This window comes from Erinaceus europaeus, chromosome 13 (genome assembly GCF_950295315.1).
Source record: "Erinaceus europaeus chromosome 13, mEriEur2.1, whole genome shotgun sequence".
Classification (NCBI taxonomy): Eukaryota; Metazoa; Chordata; class Mammalia; order Eulipotyphla; family Erinaceidae; genus Erinaceus; species Erinaceus europaeus.
The window spans coordinates 96824991-96849750 of NC_080174.1; the positions used below are offsets into that span (position 1 = coordinate 96824991).

Consider the following 24760-nt stretch of genomic DNA (forward strand, 5'->3'; position numbering starts at 1 on the left):
TTCCCAGGCCTCCAGGACATCTTGGTGAGTGATGACAGAATTATCAGGTTAGCAACAGCCCAGCAACATGAGCTTGCCCAGGACATTCCTTCCATGATTTCTCTTGGACCTCCGCATTAAAGAGGCTGTGGTGTGGTGTACAGCAAGGCAGCCTAACCTAGAATGGTCTAACTTCCTTGCAGAAATTTTGTTTAACTTAGCAGACAGACTTCCTGGAATATGGTGACCAGACTCCGACAACATGCTCAGCATCTGAAAGCCTGTCACTGAGGTTCCCACAGGCAGAGAACCTATAAATTGGGACACTTGCAGCCCTGCTTCACCAACTCATGAAGCTTTTCCCCTGCAAGTGGTGACCAGGGGCTTGAACCTGGGTCCTTGTGCACTGCAATGTGAGCACATTACCAGGTGCCTGCAGTCACTGTTCTTACACTTAAACACTAACTCTCCTTATACTTCCTCATCTGTAGAATTTGTCCTTATTTGTACTATCTGGAGCACTAGCTGAAGTAAGAACAGTGAAGACAACACAAGATGGTTCCAGTTGGGTGTAGAGTAGAGGTGACCAGATCAAATGCACTTACAAAAAAATGTAACCAGGCTGCCACTTGAAATTTGTGAGAACAATGGTGTTTGTGTGTGGCAAGAACAATGGTGGTGTGTGTGTTGTCTCATACAAACACTTTGAAGGTGAAAGTAGCCCTGAAATAATATAATTTTGCAAAACACTGTCAAATTACTGGCAAACTAATATAGATGAGGCCAGATTACGGTGCAGTTTAGGAAAAAACTCTGCAAGGACATTAGCAACTACTTCCTCACCCTCTAGGAAGCCTGATGGAAGGCCAGGTGTGCATAGATTCCTGCACTGTGTCATAGTATCTTTCACATTAACAAGAGAGAGAGATACTCAGAGACAGAGACCAGAGAACTTCTCAACTCCAGCTTATGGTGATGCTGGAGATCAAACCTGGGATACTGGACGCTCAGGCACAAGACTCTTTTTGCATAACCAACCCATTATCTCTTTGTCCACCCGAGACTGTTATTGCCATAAAAAGCAGTTGGGGGGAGGCAGTGCTGGGAGGCAGTGCAGCAGGTTAAGAGCCTGTGGCACAACGCACAAGGACACATGCAAGGATCCCAGTTCGATTCCTCAGCTCCCCACCTGCAGAGAGTCGCGTCACAGGAGGTGAAGCAGGTCTGCAGGTGTCTTGTCTGTTTTCTCTCCCATCTTCCCTCCCTCTCTCGATTTCTATCTGTCCTATCCAACAAGAACAGTGATGACTACAATGACAATAGTAACTACAAGAGCAACAAAAATGGGCAAAATGGCCTTCAGGAGCAGTGGATTCTTACTGCAGGCACACAGCCCCAGAAATAACCCTGGAGGCAAATAAATATATTTTTAAAATTTTTTTTTAATATTTATTTTATTTATTCCCTTTTGTTGCCCTTGTTGTTTTATTGTTGTAGTTATTATTGTTGTTGTCGTTGTTGGATAGGACAGAGAGAAATGGAGAGAGGAGGGGAAGACAGAGAGGAGGAGAGAAAGATAGACACCTGCAGACCTGCTTCACCACCTGTGAAGCGACTCCCCTGCAGGTGGGGAGCCGGGGTTCGAACCGGGATCCTTATGCCCGTCCTTGTGCTTTGCGCCACCTGTGCTTAACCCGCTGCGCTACAGCCCGACTCCCGCAAATAAATATATTAATGAATAAATAAATAAAGCAGTTCAGGGCAGAGGGTAGATAGCATAATGGTTATGCAAAGAGACTCTTCATGCCTGAGGCTCCAAAGTCCTAGGTTCAATCACCCCTATCACCATCAGCCAGAGCTGATCAGTGTTCAGACAAAAAGTTTAATAAATAAAAGACTTGCAGATATGCACTGCAGGAGATAATGGCTGAAGTTAATCCCCTTGGAATTCCACTTCAACATTCCCTAAATCCAAAAGAAAAGTTAGAAGACCAGATAATTCAATACCCCCTCACTCTTTAAATTGGGAGGATATATGTCTGAAACCCGTATTTGCCTCTTTTCTCTCTCTGATTTGTCTCAGTACATGCTTGCCTCCCTGAAACATGACTGGTTCTGGTGATTCCTCATGTAGAAATCAGCTTATAATCACAACAGTGGATCTTTATGGTGGGACCTCTGTCTTCTTCCTCTTGTTCCCCCATCACAACCTGAATGCAGGTTTGCTTTACTTCCTGGCTTGTCTTCTTTCACCACCACTAGCCTAGATGGGACAGGAGGTGGACACTTCCAATTGCTTAAAATATAATTGGATGAAGTGCTTGTCAACAACACACGTCCTCTCCTGATTGGATAATACTCAGATCCGCCCAACATACAAACACGACCCCAAACCAACAGTAGATCAAAACCAGAGGTTTCTGAATGGCAGAAGCACCGTCCAATTGGCTTTCCAGAGATGCTGTGACTGGGGAACTAGCCAAGCAAGAAAATGAGCTTGAGTCACTCAAGTAGCACAAGCATACAGAAAGGAGGGAGGTGACATATAACTGCCAGGTGCTTCACTCACGTGTACAGTGAAAATTAACTGAAACATACTTGGAAAAGAAAAAAATAATAAGGATAAAACCCAGACTTATTTCCAGCATCCACTTCAAGCTGGCTGGCTCCAGCTCACTCAGATCCGCAGCTACCCCTGCCCTATCCCCACCCAACACACACTAGGGTATTTGGGCCACAGTCCTGAGACCCCAGACCCTGCCATCACGATGCTTTTTGATGCACACAAGTACAGGTCGCGTTTTAACCAGAGCACTGTTCAGCTCTGGCTTATGGTGGCAGGGGATTGAACCTGGGCCTTTGGAGCCTCAGGCATGAGAGTCTCTTTGCATAACCATTATGCTATCTACTCTCTGCCCTATCTTTTCAGCATTTTAAATATGATTTCAACTTTTGATTTTGCTTCTCAATATTGGGGAAGACTCTTGGAGAGAAATGTGTGATAAGAATGGCAATAGAGGGGCTAGCTCCATAGGTTTTAGCACCAAGTGTTACAAATATGAGACACTAAGTGGTGCAAGTACAGTCAGGAATGTAGACAAAGGAAAATTTAGTAGTAGCCAGAGGAGAGCTTGCAAAGCCAGATAAAAGTAGCCAGGAGAGCTTAGGAGGCCCATCCAGGATTGAAGAAGACCCAACCTGGGGAGGGGGAGCTGAGAAGCCCAAGGTGACAGGGCCTTATATAGTGTACTGGTGGGCCAGGTGGTGGTGCACTTGGTTAAGTATACACACTACACTGCACTGCTAGTCCTGTTCAGGGCGCCATCTGCTGTGCTAGCTTTGCATGCAGGAGACAGAAGACCAGGGACTCATGGCTGAGGTGGGAACGCAGTTCAGTTTTTATTGACAAGCAGGGATGCAGTTCAACAATTTAATCCCATCTAATCTCTCTTCATTAAAAAAGCCCTGTCTTTTATATCTCCTGAGGTGGAAGTGTCAGGAAGTGGAAGTAGGTAGGATGGGGGTGGGGAGAAGGAAAATAGCTCATGAACCAGTGGGGATTGAACCAATGAAAACAATGATTATGTAAATAGACTACAACCTCAAGCAATGCAAAAGAAGGGGTCTTAGAAGCAGAATTTAGAAGCAGACCAACACTGCACAAGGACCCAGGTTCAAGCCCCTTGTCCCCAAATGCAGGGAGAAAGCTTCACTAGTGGTGAAGCAGTGCTGCAGCTGTCTTTCTGCCTCTCTCCCTCTATCTTCCCCTCCTCTCACTTTCTCTGTCTCTATCCAATAATGAATCCAAATAAAATTATATATCTATATACATATATCTATATGTATAGATATAGTGTGTTGGCTATTTCTGGCATGGGCAGAGGATTTATGACCCATTTAGAGATGTTTCTGATTGGATCTTTTCAATGCAGGCAGGAGTAAATCTTCTTGTGAGGGTGAGGGGTCTGCTTATTCTCAGAATGTCCCCTTCAGTCTGTTTCAGCAAGATAAGTTATTTCCGTGAAAGTAGGTGGTCCAGGCTCAGCATATTTCCTTCAAGGAGAACAGAACTTTTGTGATGGGTACACAGATCCTGGATGGTCTTTCCACTGCACTTCTTTAAAAAAAAAAATCCCTTTATTGGGGGATTAATGTTTTACAGTTGACAGTAAATACAATAGTTTGTACATGCATCACATTTCTCATTTTTCCACATAACAATACAACCCCCACTAGGTCCTCTGTCAACCTTTTCCAGGACCTGTATTCTACCCCTCACCCACCCCACAGTCTTTCACTTTGGTGCAAACTGCAGACTTTTTTAAATTTAATTTACTTTACTAGGTTAAGGGAGGATATTAGAAGGCAGCGAGAGAGAGAGAGAGAGAGATGAGAGAGAGAGAGAGGAGGAGATGAGAGAAGGAAAGAACATCATTAGCACATTTTCACTGCTTGAGAAGCTTCCCCCTGCAGAAAGAGAGCCTGGCTTGAATGTGAGTCCTTGTTCATGGCAATGTGCTAAGAAATGTTCACCACTGCACATTTTCTAAGTGTGGGACTTTGCTGTGTGCTAATTTTTGTCATTTGGATGAGCTGATGACTTCCCAAATCTTTCAATCTCGTTACTCTTTAGCTACATTGCCCCCTGAATTTCATTCTTCCCTCGCATTTTTTTTATAAACTGCAAGTAGAAAACAAGTTGTCTATCTTTCTCTACCCCTCTCTGTCGTCCGTTCTCTCCATTGCTCTCTGTCCTATCCAAACAATGAGAGAAATGGCAACAATGACAATAATGACCACAACAAGAACAACAACAACAACAAAATGGGAGAAAAATTGAAAAAAGAAAAAGGAGCGATGAATGGAACACAGAAGGTGAAACTTTAATTAGCTGTGGTCTATCACAGCTGATCCAGGGACTCAAAGGGGGCAGTTAGGGCGGCTTGAAAGCAGTGAGGACTCAGCGTGGCTTCAGGCCGCAGGGTGATGACCCCAAACTGGGACTCTGGAGCCCCAGAAATGAGAATCTCTCTGCAGAACCATTATGCTGTCTACCCTCTGCACACAATAGTTTTGTAAATCAACACTCCCTTGATTAAATGAATTTTGTTTTGTCATTCATTCACTTACTTACCCATTTATTTTTTTCTTGGTTTAATAATGATCAACGGGAGTCAGTGGTAGCACAGCGTGTAGTGCAAAATGCAGGGACCGGTGTAAGAATCCCGGTTCAAGCCCCCGGCTCCCCACCTGCAGGGGAGTTGCTTCACAAGCAGTGAAGCAGGTCTGCTGGTGTCTTTCTCTCCTCCTCTCTGTCTTCCCCTCTTCTCTCCATTTCTCTCTGTCCTACCCAACAATGATGACATCAATAACAATAATAACTACAACAATAAAACAAGGGCAACAAAAGGAAATAAGTAAATAAATAAAATGATTAACGAGATCGTTGCTTCCCACCACCAGAGTTCCATGTCCACCAGAGTGTCCTCCACTGGAAGCTTCCATATTCTTTATCCCTCTGGGAATGTCTGTTTTTGTCAGGAACAAGAATATTCAAGCATTCAGGTAAGTGTCCCTTACATATACTAGATGAGGAAAACATGACCCCTTCAACACAAAGGCTGAGACCCCGGATTCCTGAACAAATATGTTGTGACTTATGCCTAGACTTAGAACAGAATAATATTAATGTATAAGGAGTGTGAACTTAGAATAAAACTAAAGTGTGTACTTGAAATAATATGGATACATAAGAAGTGTGTACTTGAAATAATATATGTACTTGAAATAATAAGGTGAGAATATTAATTGTGAAAGAATTCCTTTGAGTGTAAAGTGTTTAAATAGGTTGGAAATATTAAGATAAATTGTTTCAGTTAAGAGTGTTGAAATATTTGTTAGAGGGAGTCAGGCGGTAGTGCAGTGGGTTAAACACACATGGTGCGAAGCTCAAGGACCAGAGTAACCCCCCGGCTCCCTACTTGCTGGGGAGTCACTTCACAGGCAGTGAAGCAGGTCTGCAGGTGCCTATCTTTCTCTCCCTCTCTGCTTTCCCCTCCTTTCTCCATTTCTGTCTTATCTAACAATAACGACATCAATAACAACAATAAAACAACAAGGGCAACAAAAGGGAAAATATAAAAAAACATAAAAAAAAATAAAACTAAAGTTAAAAAAAAGAAATATTTGTTAGAGTTAAAATGAATATTCCAGTGTGAGAATACTATTTGGAGTTTGGAATGTTAAAAATGCTTATTTGAGTGATGAAACATTGTTAAAGTGCTAAAATACTCTTGAGTTTTAAGTGACAAAGGAAAGTGAAAGATAAAACTTTTTTATTTCTTTATTGGGGAATTAATGCTTTACATTCAACAGTAAATACAATAGTCTGTACATGCATAACATTCCCCAGATTCCCATTTAACGATACAACCCCCACTACGTCATTCATCATCTTTCATGGACCTGTATTCTCTCCACCTACCCACCCCAGAGTCTTTTACTTTGGTGTAATACTCCAATTTCATTTCAGGTTCGAATTGTGTTTTCTTTTCTAATCTTGTTTTTCAACTTCGGGCTGAGAGTGAGATCATCCCATATTCATCCTTCTGTTTCTGACTTATTTCACTCAACATGATTTTTTCAAGGTCCATCCAAGATAAGCTGAAAACAGTGAAGTCACCATTTTTTACAGCTGAGTAGTATTCCATTGTGTATATATACCACAACTTGCTCAGCCACTCATCTGTTGTTGGACACATGCGTTGCTTCCAGGTTTTGGCTATTATAAATTGTGCTGCCAAGAACATATATGTACACAGATCTTTTTGGATGGATGTGTTGGGTTCCTTAGGATATATCCCCTGAAGAAGAATTTCAGGGTCATAGGGTAGGTCCATTTCTAGCCTTCTGAGAGTTCTCCAGACTGTTCTCCACAGAGGTTGAACCAATTTACATTCCCACCAGCAGTGCAGGAGGGTTCCTTTGACCCCACACCCTCTCCACCATTTGCTGCTGTTACCTTTTCTGATGTATGACATTCTCACAGGAGTGAACTGATATCTCATTGTTGTCTTTATTTGCATTTCTCTGACAATCAGAGACTTGGAGCATTTTTTTCATGTGTTTCTCGGCCTTTTGGATCTCTTCTGTGGTGAATATTCTGTCCAAGTCCTCCCCCCTATTTTGGATGGGGTTATTTGTTGTCTTGTTGTTGAGTCTGGCAACCTCTTTATATATGTTGGTTATTAAACTCTTATATGATGTATGGCATGTAAAGATCTTCTCCCATTCTGTGAGGGGTCTCTTGATTTGGGTAGTGGTTTCTTTTGCTGTGAAGAAGCTTTTTAATTTGATGTAGTCCCATAGGTTTATACTTGCCTTTGTCTTCCTTGTAATTGGATTCGTTTCATTGAAAATGTCTTTAAAATTTATGCGGAAAAAATTTCTACCAATATTTTCTTCTAAGTATCTGATAGTTTGTGGTCTAACATCCAAGTCCTTGATCCACTTGGAATTTACTTTTGTATTTGGTGAAATACAGTGATTCAGTTTCATTCTTCTGCATGTTTCAACCCATTGTTTCCAACACCATCTGTTGAAGAGACTCTGCTTTCCCATGTAATAGTCTGGGCCCCTTTGTAAAAGATTAGATGTCCATAGGTATGGGGCCTCATTTCTGGGCTCTCAATTCTATTCCACTGGTCAGTGTGTTTGTTCATGTTCCAGTACCAAGCAGTTTTTATGACAATGGCCTTATAATACAGTTTGAAATCTGGGAGTGTGATGCCTCCGGTTCTGTTCTTTTTTCTCAAGATTGTTTTGGCAATTCTAGGTCTTTTCTGGTTCCAGATAAACATTTGTAGCATTTTTTTCTATTCACCTAAAAAATGTGCTTGGGATCTTGATGGGGATAGCATTAAATTTATAGATGGCTCTGGGTAATATATTCATTTTGATGATGTTAATTCTACCAACCCATGAACATGGAATATCTTTCCACTTCTTTGAGTCTTTTTCAATTTCGTTGAGTAGTGACTCATAATTTTCAGTATACAAGTCTTTCACTTCTTTGGTTAGGTTTACTCCTAGATATTTTATAGTTTTTGTTGCTATAGAAAAAGGAACTGATTTCTGGATTTCAATTTCTTCTAACTTAGTGTTTGCATAGAGGAATGCCACTGACTTTTGAATGTTAATTTTATAGCCTGACACCTTACTGTATTGCCTGATGATTTCCAAAAGCTTCTTGCTGGATTCCTTAGGTTTTTCCATGTATACTATCATGTCATCTGCAAATAAGGAGAGTTTGACTTCTTCTCTTCCAATCTGTATGCCTTTAATTCCTTGCTCCTGCCTGATTGCTATGGCAAGAACTGCCAACACTATGTTGAATAGTAATGGTGATAGTGGACAGCCCTGTCTAGTACCTGATCTGAGGGGAAATGCTTCCAGTTTTTCACCATTGAATATGATGTTGGCTGTAGGATTGCTATATATAGACTCCACTATCTTCAGGAATTTTCCATCTATTCCCATTTTTTGTAGTGTTTTGATCATAAAGGGATGTTGTATTTTGTCAAAGGCTTTCTCTGCATCTATTGATATGACCATGTGGTTTTTGGTCTTGCTTTTGTTGATGTGGTGGATCACTTTGATTGACTTACGTATATTAAACCAACCTTGCATGCCTGGGATAAACCCCACTTGGTTATGATAAACAATCTTTTTGATATACTGCTGTATCCGGTTGGCTAGAATTTTGTTCAATATTTTCGCATCTATGTTCATCAGAGATATTAGTCTGTAGTTTTCTTTTTTGGTTGTGTCCCTGTCTGCTTTTGGTATCAGGGTGATGTTGGCTTCATAGAAGCTGGCAGGGAGTATTCCAGTGTCTTCAATCTTCTGGAAGACTTTTAAAAGTAGAGGAATTAGTTCTTCTTTGAAAGTCTTGTAGAATTCATTTGTAAAACCATCTGGTCCAGGACTTTTATTTTTGGGAAGATTATTGATAACTGTTTCAATTTCATTAGCTGTGATGGGCCTGTTCATGTTATCCACTTCATCTTGACTTAGTTTTGGAAGTTGGTAGTTATCTAGGAAATCATTCATTTCTTCCAGGTTCTCTAGCTTGGTGGCATATAGTTGTTCATAGAAGCCTCGCATGATATGTTGAATTTCTGCAATGTCTGTTGTGATATCTCCTCTTTCATTTACTATCCGATTTATTTGGGTCTTGTCCCTTTTTTGTTTTGTGAGTCTGGCTAAAGGTTTGTCAATTTTGTTTACTCTTTCGAAGAACCAACATTTACTTTCATTGATCTTTTGTATGGTTTTCCTATTCTCAATGTTATTTATTTCTGCCCTAACTTTAGTGATTTCTGTCCTTCTGGTTGCTTTAAGATTCCTTTGTTGTTCTTCTTCTAGGTCTTTGAGATGTGCAATCAGGCTGTTTATTTGTGCCTTTTCTTGTTTCCTAATGTGTGCTTCTATAGCTATGAACTTCCCTCTTAGGACTGCTTTAACTGTGTCCCAAATATTTTGATAGCTTGTGTCTTCATTTTCATTGAACTCTCAAAACATTTTGATTTCTTCCTTGATTTCCTCTTTGACCCAGAAGTTGTTAAGAAGTGTACTGTTGAGCTTCCACATTTTGGCACTGTTACTAATCTTTTGTTGATTGTTAAGTGTTTAATTCCACTGTGTCTGAGAAGATGCTTGGGATGATTTCAGTGCTCTTGAATTGGCTGATGCTGTCTTTGTGGCCTAACATATGATCTATCCTTGAGAATGATCCATGTGGATTTGAATAAAAAGTGTATTCCAGTTTCTTGGGATGAATGACTCTGAAAATGTTCAATAGTTCTAGTTTATCTATCTCTTCATTTAGCTCCCTTATGTCTTTCTGATTTTCTTCCTGGATGATCTGTCAAGTTGAGATAGTGGGTTGTTGAAGTCCCCTACTATGATTGTGTTACTGTTAATATATTGCTGTAGCTCTTTCAGTAGAAGTTTGATGTCTTGTCCTGGTTTCATGTCTTGTCCTCGTTCGAGTCTCCAATATTTTTTCTTGTTGTTCTAACCATTTTATATATAATGTCATGAGTTCCCTTTATCAGTACTTTTCAAATTATTGATCACTATTGCCTGGATTGACTTGTGTCTAAGTAATTTAATTAAAGGGTTTACCGTGGTGGAAGTTAACAGTTTTTTCAATCCCTGAGTTGGAGCTCAGTGGTTTAAAAGCCTTTTTTTTTTCCCCTGTAGGCTATGGGAGCCTGAGGGCTTTTAAACTGTCAATAGGCTTCTTAGCTTAATCACTGACTCCTGACCAAGAGATAAAGCAGGGCGTGGCAGAGATAATCCAGTGGTTCTGCAAAGAGACTTTCACAGCCCCTCAGCTATGCCACCGAGGTATAGGTCTTCTCCTGAGTTTCCCGGTTAGATCTCTGTCCCCTGGTGTCCCTCCCTGTTGCTGCTCCAGATTCTGAGGGTAGTAGCAATGGAGACTCAGAGTTGCACTTGGTGAGTCTCTGGGGAGTCCTTTCCTCCCTTCAGCTGTCCCCTTGTTGTGGAGCAGACTGGAGGTGGTGTCTCCACTGATAAACTGTTGGAACTGTTAGCAGTCACTTAATCTCTCCTTATGCCCCTCTCTCCTCTCTGTCACTAGGCACACCTGTTTGTACTCACGGGTGATTTACTGGGTTCCTGTGGTCATTGTAGTCCTGTGTTGTTTCGGTCCGGGTGGTCTCCTTTGGTATTCCTAGTTGATCCGGGAGAGGAGAGGAGAGGAGAGAAAGCGATCTGTTGCTCGTAGCTCCGCCTCCGGAACTGAAAGATAAAACTTTGAACCTTGGCCCCCAAGTCCTGCAGGCCTGCACAGATAAGTCCTATGCAGGATAAACGCCCTGAAAGGCCCCTGCACAGGTGTAAGATAAAGTCCCCTGCAGAGAAAGCCTTATGAGCCCCCCTTAGTTCTTTGAAATGTCCCTGCAGGCCAGCATAAGATGACGTCTTGTGCAGGGCAAGCTCAATGTGGCCCCTGAGTTCTCTGACATGCCACTTATACCAGCATAAGATAAAGTCCTGTGCATGGGAGGCCCTACATCTGTATCGCCTGATAAAGTTAGACCTACATGTCAGGAAGACCCCAATTATCACTGGCTGGAAATGACCTAATCCACACCCCACCCTAGCTCAGGGACAAAAGCCCCAGATGTTTGGAAATGGATGGCAAATTTTGAATTGCATGCTACTCTGTAAGTTCAGAAGCCCCCATCCAGCATATCCAATGGCAATCAACACCACAGTCACAGAGGTGTCTGCAGATTCCTGGACCAGACCTAGGAAAGGAACCAGCTACTTGGACCAGAACTGGACCAGATCTGCAACAGATCTGGACCAGACCCAGGACCCATCCAGACCAGACCTCTGACTGGACCAGCTTCATCAACCTGAGGACATTATCTGTTGTGACCTTACCTGCACACCTCCCTGTCTTATACTGAGGAGGTATTTGGGATACATAATTGTAATTATAAGAATTTGATGTCAGGATATTAAGATTTCTAAATTGCATTTCAATAACTTATTTTAATGTAAGACTGTGATTTTAGAGTGTAATGTAGTGTCAGAGCGCCATCTAGTGTCAAATGAGTACTGCAGCACTTATAAAATAGCCTTGGTCTCCACTGGCAGAATTCTTCACCCTATTTAATTCATTAATAGCAGGGTCATTTCTCAGTCTACGCTCAAAACAGTTTTTTAAATTTTTTATCATTATTTATTTTCCCTATTGTTTCCCTTATTGTAGTTATTATTGTTGTTGATGTCATCATTGTTGGACAGGACAGAAATGGAGAGAGGAGGGAAAGACAGAGGGGGGCGAGACAAACACCTGCAGACCATCTTCACCGCTTGTGAAGCAACTTCCCTGCAGGTGGGGAGCCGGGGGCTCGAAGTGGGATCCTTAGGCCGGTCCTTGCACTTTGTGCCACCTGCGCTTAAGCACTATGCTACTGCCCAACTCCCTGTCATGACAGTTTTTTAAACTCTATTTTTTTTAGACTTTCTCATGAATATATTATTTTAAAGAAAAAAGATGGAATAAGAAAAGGACAGATAATGATTATGTAAGTGTGTTAGAAATGAAACATCTCAAAAAATAAAAATAAATAAAAAAAAGAAATGAAACATCTCCCCTACCTGCAGGGGAGTTGCTTCACAGATGGTGAAGCAGGTCTGCAGGGGAGTTGCTTCACAGGTGGTGAAGCAGGTCTGCAGGTGTCTTTCTCTCTCCTTCTCTGTCTCCCCCCATCTCTCTGTCCTATCCAACAATGATGACAACAACAGCAATAATAACTACAACAATAAAAAACAAGGGCAACAAAAAGGAAAATAAATATTAAAATAAAGAAATGAAACATCTCTAGCCACACATAGCTCTTTATAAAATTAACATCATTATGGAAGCATGGAAATTCTACCATTTAGAGTGATCATAGCACATAAGGCTTCTCTGTAGTGTCAGTGTCCAAAAATGTTAAAAATGCAAGAATGTTATACTAATAAAATAAGTATTATCAGGTGCAGAGCAGTGGTGCACCTGGTTAAGTGTATACATCACCATGACACAGGACCTGGGTTTGAGGCCGGCTTCCCTCCTGAGTGGGGGACACTTCATGAGCAGTGAAACAGGTCTGCAGGTGACCCTCTCTCTACCTCTGTTCCACTCTCCATTTCTTTCTGTCCTATCAAATAAAATGGAAAGAAAAAAATGGCTTTCTGGAGCATTGAATTCAAAGTTCTGACACTGAGCTCAAGAAATAACTATGGTGGCAGAAAAAAGAAGAGGACAAAAGAAAACTGTTATCCATCCTCCTCAATTTCACTCTATAATAGTAAGTAAAATACTTACTTATAAATACAAAAAGATGCTATGGGGAGAAGGGAACCCTTGTGGAAAGTGACAGTGACAGTGACAGGGTCTTATGTCTCTTAAGAGAGGGAGGGAGTTAACTCCACTTGGGAGGCTGGATAAACAGGCTCAAGCAGAACAGATTTAAGTCTGGGAGATCCTCCAGTGAACAAATTAATTTATTTTTACCTTCCATGCTTTCATCACTGAAATTTTATTCCTTTATGTTATATTTTTCAGAAAGAGAAAGACAGAAAGACACCCCAACACTGAAGCTGCCTGTTGTGTGGTGGGGCTCTCTCTCAAATGAACACTGTACACTACATGCTAAGAGTTAAAACTATCTGAGTGAGCTACTTTGCTGTTTGTGGACCCTTTTATTAGCTTTTTAAAAAACTATTAATGAAATATGGATAAGGGAGATAAAGAATAATGCTCAACACTAGTTTATGATGGTGCTGGGGATTGAATTTAGGACCTTAGAGCCTCAAGCATAAAAGCCTTTTGCATGAGTAGGATGTTGTCTCCCCAAATCCACTTTCTTATACAATGCAGTGAGTCATTTACAGCCTGCCAGGACTAGAGTGAGGAGAGCACTGCTTGCTGTAAACAAAGCCTGAAGTTTACAACAACACCTGAAGGAGATGACAAAGTATATTTCTCTTTTAGATAGAGGGGGAGAGAGGCAAAGAGAAATATGGAGACCGAGAAAATAGGAGACACTACAGAACCACATAATCATCTGTAACATTTCTTCTTTCTGTACAACACAACCCATGAGGTGGTAGGGAATTGTGACCTTAGGTACTTACTCACTGTAAATTATTTCTATATTTTTTAAGATTTTATTTATGAGAAAGGAGGATAGAGAGTGAGAGAACCAGACATCACTCTGATATGTGTGACCGAACTCAGAACCTCCTGCTTGAGAGTCTAATGCTTTATCCACTGTGCCACCTCCCGGACCACTCACTGTACAGTATTTCTATGGACTGAGCTATCTCCTAGTTCACTTATTTCCAGGATTAATAATAGAATAAACGGAGGTGTTGTGTGGTGGCACACCTGGTGGAATACCTATGTTGCAATCCTCAAGGACCCAGGTTCGAGCCTCCCAACCCCACCTTCAGGCATAAAGCTTTGTGAGTGGTGAAACAGGGCTGCAGGTGTCTTTCTGTCTCTCTTCCTCTCTATCACCTCCCCTCCCTGTCTATTTCTGATGGTCTCTATCCACAAAATAGAATATAAAATGCTGGGAAATCATTCCGATGCAGTCACATCTGCCATGTAGTCCCCTCAGGCTACTGCTAGTTCCCGCGAGAGTTGGGACGTTCTCGGAGTGCCTGTTCAGCCATGTTGTGCCCTCAGGGCATTGTCTATATCCCTGCAATATTTGAAGTGCTTTGGTTACTCCTCCCCCCTCCTATTCTCATGAGAGTTATTATCCTATCCTGGAGTGCTATGGTTACTCCTCCCCCTTCCCATTCTCGCGAAAGCTGCTCCTATAAAAGCCTTTCTTCTTCCGCACCTCGCTCTTTTGCCAGCGCTCCACTCTGGTATTCAGATGCAGGAAAGGTTACTGCGTGAGGCGGCCATTTTCGCTACCTGCACGTGGCCCAACCTGCCTCTCTAGCACCCAACTCTGGTGCCAGCGCAAATAAGGATTTGTGTTTCCTCTTCACTCCGGACCCCCTCTCTCATCTCCGCGGCCCGCGCACAACAACAATAAAAATTTTTTTAAAATAAAAAACACCAGTTAAAATAATATTAGAATAAGCTGGAGTTTGGGTTTTTTTTTTTTTTTTTTAAAGATCTCATTTATTTATTGATGAGAAAGACAGGAGGAGAAAGAACCAGACATTACTCTGGTACATGTGCTGCCGGGGCTTGAACTCAGGACCTCATGTTTAAGAGTCAAGCATTTTATCCACTGCGCCACCTCCTGGACCACATGGGTTTTTTTTTAAATGAATAAGGCCAGTACAGGGAAACTCCTCAATATGTAGACCATTAGATTTGAGAACCTAAGCTTCCCTGTTTGATTCTAACATGTACTAAAATTGTGTTCTGGGTTCTCTCAGTTCATTTTTCTCCCTACATTAGTGTCGTATGAAATTATTTTTCATATGTAATACGTGAAATGAACATTTATTTTCCTTTAATGAGAAGTACTGGAGATAGTGAGAAGACTTTCAGGTCTGATGCCCCAAGGATTACAGGCTACTTTCCAAGTATCTTCTAATTCTACAACTGAGGGGGAGTTTTGGTGTCACTTTCTCTCAGAATTTAGTTAAACCTTGAGAAAAGGAACAAAAACATTTTAAAATGAAATAACTTGGAGGTCAGGTGGTGGCCCAATAAGTGGGAAACATGATTCTGCCACCATAGGAGCACTCACAAAGGCGTATTGAGACTAATTGACAAAATTAGTTGACCAATCAATTTTCTGGTAAGACAGTTGACTGAGATACATAGCAGAAAAATGTCAACTTTTAGATCCTGAACTCCTTTTGCAAATATGGCTGTGATACAAGTTAGAGGTGGACAGTGGAAATAAATGTACCCAGAAATTATTCATACCATTAGCAATAGTGGTGAAAATATATCTCAACAAGAAAATGGCTAAAATCAAGATGATATGTGGTTTATGAGGTCCAGGAGGTGGTGCAGTGAAGTGTTGGACTCTCAAGCATAAGGTCCTGAGTTCAATCCCTGGCAGCACATCTACCAGAGTGATATCTGGTTCTTTCTCTTTCCCCTCCTATCCCTTTCATTAATAAATTTAAGTTTTTTTTTTTTAAAAAAGGACACATGGTTTTCTTTTCCATACCTAGTCACTATTTAATTACCTTACCACTATAATACATTAGAGTTGTATATTTTTTCTATATTTATTTATTCCCCTTTGTTGCTTCTGTTGTTTCATTGTTATAGTTATTATATTGTAGTTGTATAGGACAGAGAGACATGGAGAGAGGAGGGAAAGATAGCGAGGGGGAGAGAAAGACAGATACCTGTAGACCTATTTCACTGCCAGTGAAGCAACTCCCCTGCAGGTGGGGAGCCAGGGGCCGGTACCTGCATCATAAGCCCATCTTTGTGCTGTGTGCCACCTGCAGTTAACTCACAGTGCTACTGCCTGACTCCCAATACATTTTTTTTTAAAATGACTCCCAATACATGTGCAACAAAACTTTTCCAAGAAATAATCTTCAAAAGTATAAATTCTATGAAAATAAATTAAGGACATAAGGTAAAAAAAAAAGTGGTTACTGGTTAATAATTGTAACTGGCCATTTTAAAAGTGGCATTTACATGCTATGTAGTCTGCATCAAAAACCCTAAGAACATGTTCAAAGCAAGAAAATGATGCTGAAAATAAATAGATGGAAGTCTCTATAAAAAATGTCATTTGAGAAAATGAGTCAGTCACCGCATGCATATAAAAACCAATCAACACCATTACATGACACCATGGGACAACTCAAAATACATAAGCACTTAGATGTCAGAGCAGTAACCAAAAAATCTATAGAAGTCATCCTCAGTACAGTAGTACATAATATCTGATTTGGAAATGTCTTCAGAGACCTGAGCTCAACATCAATGATTAAAAAAAATAAATGGAAAAATGAACCACTGACACTACAACAAACTGAAAATATTTGGTATAATGACAAGACCTATCACCAAGACAATGAGATGCAGTAAAAAAAATAAGAAAACATATTTACATGCTATATATCAAAGCGCTAATCAGCAATATATGTACTCACATATAGTAACATCAACAACAACAATAAATGTGCAGAAAGACATTTATAGTGTCTTTAAGCAAGATGTTTAGTCACATGGCAATTAAAAATTGCTCACAATCCCTGTCAGATACCTGTATATTATAACAATAAAGTTTCATTTTTTAAAAAACAAAAATGAGTAATTCTGGTTTATTACCATTTTGTAGATTGACTGAATTTTATAATATTCTTAGACAAAGCTTGTGGTAATCACACATGGAAACTAAGCAGAATTTTGTTAGCTCTCTGATATCCCAGGACAGACATCTTTCTCAAGAGGAATAATGGATTAATGCGGGGGCCAAGGCCTTAGCTAAGTCTCTCATATATCCGGTGAGAGGACATTCCGACCATTGGAACTGAGATTACCATCTAGCTGTCTGGAAAGTTGCTCACCCACCACCTTAGCAGAACTTCCTCATTGTTTGTGCTTATATTGCGGCTGCAAAATAAAATTTTTAGAGCTTGATCAGACCTCCTGTCTTGCTCTAGTTCTTTGTGTCTCTTGTCTCCTTCATTCTCTCGTCCCCTACCCTAGGTCTCCGTTGACAGATCCCGCAGGCCGGGGCACCTGGCGCCCAACGTGGGACCTTTCTGGGTCTGGGGTCCGAGAGAATGTCACTCCCCAATGGTCGACCACGAAGCATTGTGACAGCCGCTTCAGCCCAGAAGTGAGTGAAGATCCGCATTGTGATCGCCACAGAATCGCCCGTCTGTGAGACTGATTCATTTTAAGGTAAGAAAGAGCGACACAATTATGGGACAAGCATTGAGTAAACATGATTTGTTTCTTAGGGGCCTCAAACAGTCCCTCAAGACTCAAGGAACTAGGGTTAAGAAAAAGGATCTCAAGAAGTTTTTTGACTTTATGAGTGATGTTTGCCGGTGGTTCCCCTTAGAGGGGACTATTGATGAAAAAAGGTGGAAAAGAGTAGGAGATGCAATAAAAGAGTACTATGACTTTTTGGGACTGGAAAAAGTCCCTGTTAGTATCTTTTCTTATTTGAATCTTATAAATGAAGTAATTAAGAGTCAGACCTTGACCCTGAGAGATTACAGAACTTATTAATAAGGGATAAGTCCTTCTTTCTAAAGATCTGCCGGCTGAAGATATGGGCTTACTTCCTACTCCTTCACGGGAGCCACGGGAAGTATCCATAAAAACTTCCCAATAACCCCCCCAGATTTAATTTCCTTGTGAAGATTTGTCAGTTAAATCTAACAAAAAACGTATCAAAAAATCCCCTATTACTGAGGAGGCCTAGATTAATTCCAACCTTGATGCCACCCCCTCCTTCAGCTCCCTCCCCTATTTCTCAACCCACCGATAACAACAAAGACTTATTGACAAAGATAAATTTATTAAAAGAACAAATAAAATTAGAGACTGAACACCAGGAGTTAGTCACTCAGCTTAAAAGTCTTAAAACTAGCCAGCCAAAAAGATTCAGCTTTTTTCTTTTTTTATTTATGGGTGTATGATGACTCCTAAAGTCACTCATATCCTAAAATTTTTCTCATTTCTTTACAAGCCTCTTAAAATTTTAACACTTGACCTGCCATAGTGAGAGCACTTTATTGGCTCCTGCACTGTTTAATTAAGAACCTGCTATTCAGACTTTTAAGATTAATCTCCACTGATAAAAGCCAGTGCTCTCTGGCAGATTGATGTAATTCACCTGCCCATATTTAGTAAACAAAAACATTTTTTTTCTTCTCAGTTGGTACTTTTTCCAAATTTATGTGGGCTACAGCTCAAACAAGAAAAAGCTCAAAAACCTTATGAACCATATGCTTTCCTGTTTTGCTTCAATAGACATCCAATCCATGTATTTTTGTTTCCTTTAGAACATTAAAAAAAGAAGGGGAATGCACCCCCCCAATATTCAGTTGGCTAAAGTGTCAATGAAATAACTATACTAAACCTTCTTAATATTTACAAAAATTCGAATTGTCCATTTATTATATCTCATTGACAAAGCCACCCACTCTCCCAGTCATAGAAACATATTCTTTTTTTCTCTTTTTCAACACTAGATGTCCATGTTTGTTTTCCTTTTATTATGGTGGATGACATTATTGCTCTTGCAAAATCCACAGTCCCTGTTGGCAAGTCCTTACCACAAAAGACTCTATGCCAGTATATACTCCAGCTAACCTCACCAGCCTATCCAAGTCTTCTCTTTCTGCTGACCTACCACTGCTGACTTCATCCTAACATGTTTATTGACTGCTCACTTTTCTCCCAATATTCCTCATGTTCAAGGAACCTCACCTAATGTGTATGCACCTCCTCTGTGTTTTGATATAACACCACCCTGTATTTTCATGACAATTCTTCTCTACCTGGTCCTTGCCTCCTAGTTTTGCCTGTTCCACAGCTGACCCTCTATGAAGAAGAAAAATTTCATCAGTTGTCGCTGACGACCACCAGAGGACCAGACGTGCTGTGTTTCTTCCCCTGGACATCACATCCACTGACTGCTTCCCTTAGACTTGCTGGTGGTGCGCTAGGACACTCTATATATTCCTCCCATGAATTTTCTGACAAATTACAACAGGTTATAGACTCCACAAATAGTCTTGAGTCTCTACAGAGACAGATTATACCCCTAGCAAAAGTTACCTTACAAAATCGGCGAGCCTTGGATCTCCTGACAGCGGAAAAGGGTGACACCTGTTTGTTTTTGAAAGAAGAGTGCTGCTTTTATGTTAATGAATCTGGTTTAGTGGAGACCCGGGTTCAGCAGTTACACAAGCTTAGTGTTGAATTACAAAAACAAAAATTTTCTGCTGCCACTGATAGTTGGTGGAAATCCTCCATGTTCTCCCTTTTGATGCCCCTTATGGGACCCTTGATTAGTCTTTTGTTAATGGTTACCTTGGGGCCCTTTATTTTTAATAAGACTACTGGCTTTATAAAACAACAAATTGACTCCTTGGCATCGAAACCCTTACAAATATATTACCACAGACTTGATTTGGCTGACAGAGGCTTGGCTGAACCTGAGAGTGACAGACCTCCTTTAGGAGCTGCATAAAACTCAGATTAATGCACGCCAGCCTTGGCATGGCGTGGGCACCGGTAAGGGGTGCAAGGCTAAGCACTGCAGGGGGAGGACCCTATAGTCCGCCTCTGAGTCCCCCGTGAAGCAAACCTGATTTGTATGAAGGTTGGTGTCGGTCATCAGAACTCTTCGCCATGAGTTTTCCTCACCTTAGAAATAGTGGCTCTGCCTCCCCTCCCCAAAAGACACCAAGGGCTGTAAGAAATGTGGGAAAAATAGCCTTTTCCCATGGGAGGAATCAGGTCAATACTTCTCCCCTCTGGTTAATGCCTGCTTATCTCTTGATAAGATTCCTAGCTCTCACCCTCATTTGCCCAACTCACTTAAATTGTAAAACGGGAGGAGATGCCGGGGGCCAAGGCCTTAGCTAAGTCTCTCATATAGTTCCAACCATTGGAACTGAGATTACCATCTAGCTGTCTGGAAAGTCGCTCACCCACCTCCCTCCCCCACTACCTTAGCAGAACTTCCTCATTGTTTGTGCTTATATTGCGGCTACAAAATAAAATTTTTAGAGCTTACTCAGACCTCCTGTCTTGCTCTTGTTCTTTATGTCTCTTGTCTCCTTCATTCTCTCGCCCCTTGCCGTAGGTCTCCATTGACAGACCCCGCAGGCCGGGGTAGATTAATACCATTACTTTCATCTGCAAAAATTAAAACATTTTCAATAGTTCTATGCCACTAATCAACATAAGAATTGTTCATCCTACATCAAATGCTGGGTAGAGAGAAAAAGAAGGCTAGGGGGTCAAGCGGTGGCATACTTGTTTAAGATATTTTAACTGGGGGTGCCTGCCCCCCCACTTCTAATAGGAATATTTTAACTGGGGGTGCCTGGCCCCCAGCTAACACTTCTAACAGGAAAAATGTAATGCAGGTGCCTGCCCCCCTCCCAGCTAACACTTCTTTTTTAAAAAGTTTTTTATATTTATTTACTTTCCCTTGTTTTTTATTGTTGTAATTATTGTTGTTGTTACTGATGTTATCACTGTTAAGATAGGACACAGAGTAATGGAGAGAAGAGGGGAAGACAGAGAAGGGGAAAGACAGACACCTACAAACCTGCTTCACCAGCTGTGAGATGACTCCCCAGCAGGTGGAAGCCAGGGGCTCAAACTGGGATCCTTATGCTGGTCCTTGCGCTTTTCATCACCTGCGCTTATCCCGCTGCTATACCGCCCGACTCCCCCAGCTAACACTTCTAAAAGGAAAATTTTAACCTGGGTGCCTACCCCCCAGCTAACACTTCTAATAGGATTTTTTTTTTTTTTTTACCAGAGCACTGTTCAGCTTTGGCTTTGGTGGTGTGGGGGATTGAACTTGGGTCTTTGGAGCCTCAGGGATGAGTCTGTTCGCATAACTATTATGCTATCTACCCCCCACCCATAATAGGAATATTTTAACCCGGTACCCGCCCCCTCGCCCCAGCCAAAATTTCTTATAAGAATATTTCTAAAGCTATGCAGACCTCACATATTTAGTACTAGTATTAAACAAGAGTAAAATGTCTCAGAAATATTTCTAATTCTTTGTGCCTGTTTTCAAAGCAGCTTGTAAAAATTCACAGAAAGTTACACAGAAGGGTGGGGATGGATAGCATAGTGGTTATGCAAAAAGACTCACGTCTGAGGCTCTAAAGTCCCAGGTTCAATCCCTACACCACCACAAGCCAGCCGAGTTCTCAGAACCTAATCAGCTCAAATGCTTCTGCCTGAAGTGTCAACCAAATGCCAGACTTTGTTATGCCAGGTATTTTTTTCAATATCTAAAGCTATGAAATCGGCCCAGTGGTTTCAAATTGATGACATGTTGAGGTGGTAAGTATTTGCATGCAGTGGGCTGAATCGATAGTTAAAATTCATTGGTGTCTTGCAGCAAAGGAAAAGACTCTGGGGTGGAGGGTAGGGCTCCCGTCCTGGAACATGAGGCAGAGGAGGACTTAGTGGGGGTTGAATTGCTATGTGGAAAACTGAGCATGTTATGTATGTACAAACTATTGTATCTTACTGTCAACTGTAAACCATTAATAGCACAATAAAGAAATTTTAAAAATAGTTAAAATTCGGGAGTTGGGTAGTAGCACAGAGGGTTAAGCGCAAGTGGCACAAAGCGCAAGGACCAGCATAAGGATCCCTGTCCAAGCCACCCCCCTTCCCCCCTGCAGGGGAGTCACTTCACAGGCGGTGAAGCAGGTCTGCAGGTGTCTATCTTCCCCTCCTCTCTACATTTCTCTCTGTCCTGTCCAACAACGATGAAATAATGACAATAAATACTACAACAACAATGAAAGACAAGGTTAACAAAAGGTAAAATAAATAAATAATAAAATAAAAAATAGTTAAAATACATTCGAGCAATTTTTCTACTTCCTTCCTGTGGGCACTAGCAAACTTTAGACTCATGCGGGCCGGGCAGTGGCGTGCCAAGCTGAGCGACAGGGCCCAGTGCTGGGGCCTTGGGTCTCAGTCCTTCCTTCTCCCATCCCCGTCTGCAGCGGAAGCTTCACGGGGGGAGACAAGGCTGCAGTGTCTCTCCTGCTCTCCCCCCACCCCCGCGGTAGCTCTTCCTTCCCTTTTCATTTTATTTTTAATATTTTATTTTTGGGCGCCAGGCTGAGCGCAGCGGATTAAGCGCAGGTGGCGCAACGCGCAAGGACCAGCGTGAGGATCCCAGTTCCAGCCCCCGGCTCCCACCTGCAGGGGAGTCGCTTCACAGGTGGTGAAGCAGGTCTGCAGCTGTCTTTCTCTCCCGTCTCAGTCTTCCCCTCCAATCTCCATTTCTCTGTCCTATCCAACAACGACGACATTAACAATAGCAACTACAACAAAACAACAAGGGCAGCAAAGGGAATAAGTAAATAAGCATCGTAATAATAATAATAATGACCGAGCATATCCGATGCCAAGGCCTGGCCGAGACCGGCGGCACGGCAGCACGTGAGGTGGCCGCAGAGTCGCTGTACAGGATCCTGCAGCGGGACCAGCTCCAGCAGGCCAGTCCCGCCCGGCCGCAGACACGCAGCTGGCGGCCACCTGCAGCCGCACAACCGCGCAGGCGCCGCGCGCACTCGGGAACCGCAGCCCCGCGCCTGCGCAGACGCGCCGGTCCGCCCGCGGCCAAGGCCAGAGGCCGCCACGCTCAGCGCCGCTCCCCGTGGCGGGTCCGCGCCCCTGGCCGCCTTCCGGAGCCCGGCTGGAGCCTGCCGGGGACACCCTGCGCCCGCCCCAGCGGCTCACGCCGCGCCCCCACGGGCCCCGCACCTCCGCGGGCCCCAAAGCGGGGCGAGGGGAAGCGGAAGCGGGACCCAGACTAGCAGGGAGGTGGCGCAGAATGGCCAGAGGCGAGGCTGGCGCACCTCCCCGACACACGCAGAGCCCCAGGTCTTTAAGGCCGGTCATGCCGAGGCCTCGCCCGGCTCCCGCCGCCACCGGACACCCACCAGCTGCCACTGACCTGACGCCTACGTGCAACCGACTCTGCACCGCCAGACTTGTAGCTACAGCAACGGGAACCTGCCGCCCAGCAATGTGTGCAGGACCCCGCTGGCGCCGCTTGGCCTGACGGGAGCTGTAGTCCGCCTCCTCGCCGTTAGCCGTGGGAGGAGAGCCCTGCGAACTACAAGTCCCCGCAGCCCGTGCGGCTGGCCTAAGCTGACGCTCCCGGAAACAGAGATGCCTCTGCCCTGGAGCCCAGTGCTGACTCTCTAGCCTGGTGGTTCAGGGTCGGCTTCTTGTGGTTTTTAAGGAGCCGGAACCTCTAGATAATAAATTAGTGAGCTGTTCTGCCCAGATGGTGAAATAAGAACGTCTAAGCTGTTGGCTTTTTTAAAAATTTTATTTGTATTTATTTTGGATGGAGAAAGAGAAATTGAGAGTGGGGGCCGGGTGATGGCGCACCTGGTTAAGCTCACATGTTACAACACAAGACTGAAATTATCTTCATTTATTTATTGAACAGAGACAGCCAGAAAACAAGAGGGGAAGGGAGATAGAGAGGGAAAGAGGCAGAGACACCTGCAGCAGTGCTTCTCCACTTGCAAAGCTTTCTCCCTGCAGGTGGGGCCCGGGAGCTCGAACCTGGGTCCTTGTGCTGTGACGTGTGCGCTCAGCTAAGGTGCAGCACCACCCAGACACGCTTTTATTTTTTTCTTACCAGATTGTGAGAAAATGGAATTCCCCAAATTTGGACTAGTTCATTGAAGTAAAAAAGATGTCTTAGAAACTAGATAAGATGAAATCACACTAATGCACTAATTGCTTCTGCTCCGCACCTGGTGGATACGAATGTTTGCCTTGAAACTGCACCCTGTGACCCTGCTCTCTCAGCTCTATGTTAACTTGTCCATTTGACTTCTGTAAACACTGCTGGCTTCCTCCCTGGAAGATAAGAATGGAATGTTCTCCTTGAGACTTTTACCTCAAAGATAAATTAGCAAGGACATGCAGACCCCCTCAATCATGCAGGCCCAGCCCCCTTCACTTTTTCCTTTAAAGGACAGTGGATTTCAAGCCTGGTTGTCTCAGAGCGATGGGACCAGCTTTGGTACCGGCCTGGGATTACTCAGCTGAGGTTTGTCTTTGTCTTTTGGTGATGTCTCTTTGTAAGTATGTGGACTGGCCTTATTTTCACTCTTTCAAACTTAAGAATAAATTCCTTATACTTCAGTTTGTGTGGGTTCGAGTTAGTTGGCCTCAGTTTGTCTTACTTTGTAATGGGTATGGTCAGAAAAAAAACTTACAAGGGCAGTGCTCAGCTCTAATGATGCTGGTGCAAAAGAGTAAACCTGAGATTTGGAGATTAAGTCACCAGAATTTCTTTGAATAAATAACCATTATGGTCTTTTCCCTGCCCATTGTATTTATTTATATATTTGTTTGTTTGTCTGTTTTACTAGAACACTGCTCAACTTTGGCTTCTGGTGGTACAGGGGGTTGAACCTGGCACTTTGGAGCCTTAGGCATGAGAGTCTCTTTGCGTCACCATTATGCTATCTCCCCTCC

The 24760-nt window shown here is 42.6% G+C and overlaps 2 protein-coding genes across 2 annotated transcripts in view; one reads left to right on the plus strand and one right to left on the minus strand.

Annotated features, from left to right (window-relative positions):
• The window catches only part of LOC132542411 (zinc finger protein 709-like), a 38814-nt gene extending 15514 nt beyond the window's left edge, over positions 1-23300 (minus strand). Inside the window, exon 1 of the mRNA XM_060204984.1 lies at positions 23214-23300. The gene's annotated coding sequence lies outside the window, so the exon portion shown is untranslated. The remainder of the gene's footprint in view (positions 1-23213) is intronic.
• LOC107523087 (zinc finger protein 709-like) overlaps positions 1-24760 on the plus strand; it is a 424510-nt gene that overhangs the window by 241512 nt on the left and 158238 nt on the right. The window lies entirely within an intron of this gene.